Source organism: Myotis davidii, unplaced genomic scaffold, assembly GCF_000327345.1.
Source record: "Myotis davidii unplaced genomic scaffold, ASM32734v1 scaffold67, whole genome shotgun sequence".
Classification (NCBI taxonomy): Eukaryota; Metazoa; Chordata; class Mammalia; order Chiroptera; family Vespertilionidae; genus Myotis; species Myotis davidii.
In genome coordinates this window covers 1,473,020-1,475,329 of record NW_006298521.1, presented here as the reverse complement: position 1 = coordinate 1,475,329, position 2,310 = coordinate 1,473,020, and the positions used below count along the sequence as shown (strand labels likewise).

At 54.1% G+C, this 2,310-nt stretch overlaps 1 protein-coding gene across 1 annotated transcript in view; it reads left to right on the top strand.

Moving 5' to 3' along the window:
- The window catches only part of ARHGAP8 (Rho GTPase activating protein 8), a 41,701-nt gene that overhangs the window by 16,053 nt on the left and 23,338 nt on the right, over positions 1 to 2,310 (top strand). The gene's annotated exons all lie outside the window — the stretch shown is intronic.

Here is a 2,310-nt window from a genome sequence, read left to right as displayed (position 1 = left end):
CACACACACACACACACACACACACCTCTCTGTGCGCCGGCCTGAGCCCTGCTCGCCATCTGCAGAGCCTGGGGTCCAGGGCGGGCTGCGGCTGGAGGGGGACGGCACCGCACACAGAGGCTGAGGGGGTCTGGCGTTGGGACGCGGAGCCTCCCTGCAGCTCTGACGCTGCCACCTCTGTCCCGCGGATGTTCCCGCAGGACCCCAAGGCCCCCTCTGCCCCCCAGTGCAGGAGGCTGGGGGCCCGGGCACGGGTCTGATTCCCCCTCCTCCACTAGGGGGAGCCAGTGCCCGCGGCTGGGCCTCCCTCCGGCTCATGGGCTCAGCTGGGCTTGTGATAAAACAGCGCGGTTTCCGTTATGAGATGGGAAGGTTCTAGAGACCTGGGCAGCACGGAGCCTGTGGTAACAGTGCAGTGTCATGTGCTCGGAGACTGGCTAAGAGGGCGTATCTCATGTGTTCACACTCATACACAGACACACACTCACACAGACACACACAGAGACACACACATAGACACACACTCACACAGACACACACAGACTCACACATAGACACACACACACAGACACACTCACACGCAGACACACACACAGACACACACTCACACAGACACACACACACGTAGACACACACACAGACACACACACACACAGACACACACGCACGCACTCACACACAGAGACACACACGCACACACACAGACACACACAGAGAGACTCACACAGACACACAGGCACACACAGAGACACACACAGACACGCACTCACACAGACACACACACACGCAGACACACACGCAGACACACACATACTCAGACACTCACTGACACACACACTCACAGACACACACACACACACAGACACACACACACACAGACACACACGCACGCACTCACACACAGAGACACACACGCACACACACAGACACACACAGAGAGACTCACACAGACACACAGGCACACACAGAGACACACAGACACGCACTCACACACACAGACACAGACACACACACTCAGACACACACAGAGAGACTCACATAGACACACACAGGCACACACAGAGACACACAGACACGCACTCACACACACAGACACAGACACACACACTCAGACACACACACACAGACACACTCACACGCAGACACACACACAGACACACACTCACACAGACACACACAGACTCACACATAGACACACACACACAGACACACACACACGCAGACACACACGCAGACACACACATAATCAGACACTCACTGACACACACACTCACAGACACACACACAGAGACACACACACTCAGACACACACATGTACAGACACATTCACACACACAGACACATTCACACAGACACACACACAGAGACATGCACAGACACACACAGGCACAGACACACACAGGCACAGACACACACAGAGACAGAGACACACACACTCACAGACACACACGTACAGACACACAGACACACTCACAGACTCACACAGACACACACACAGACGTACACACGCACTCACACACACACACACTCTCAGACACACACAGACACGCTCACACAGACACACAGACGTACACACACAGACACATATACACACACAAACACTCTCAGACACACTCACACAGACACACACAGACGTACACGCACAGACACATATACACACACAGACACACTCTCAGACACACACTCACACAGACACACACACAGACACACTCTTAGACACACAGACACACACACAGACACACACACAGACACATATACACACACTCACACAGACACACACAGACGTACACACAGTCATATACACACACAGACACACACTCACAGACACATATACACACACAGACACACACTCAGACACACACAATAACAGACACACTCTCAGACACACACTCTCAGACACACTCACACAGACACACAGACAGACACATATACACACGCAGACACACAGAGACGTACACACACAGACACACACTCACAGACACACAGACACACACGCGCACACACACACTCACAGACACAGACACGCGCACACACAAACTCACAGACACTCACACTCAGACACACGCGCACACACACACTCACTGACACACACTCAGACACTCACACGCGCACATACACACTCACACACACTCACAGACACTCACACGCGCACACACACAGACACTCACACTCACAGACACACGCGCGCACACACACTCACAGACACACTCACACGCACAGACACAAGCGAACGTAGCTAGACGAAGTAGTCACTGTCTCCTGTCGGCCCACCCCCTCTGCTCATCCATCACCCCCCTGCGGCTCTGCGAC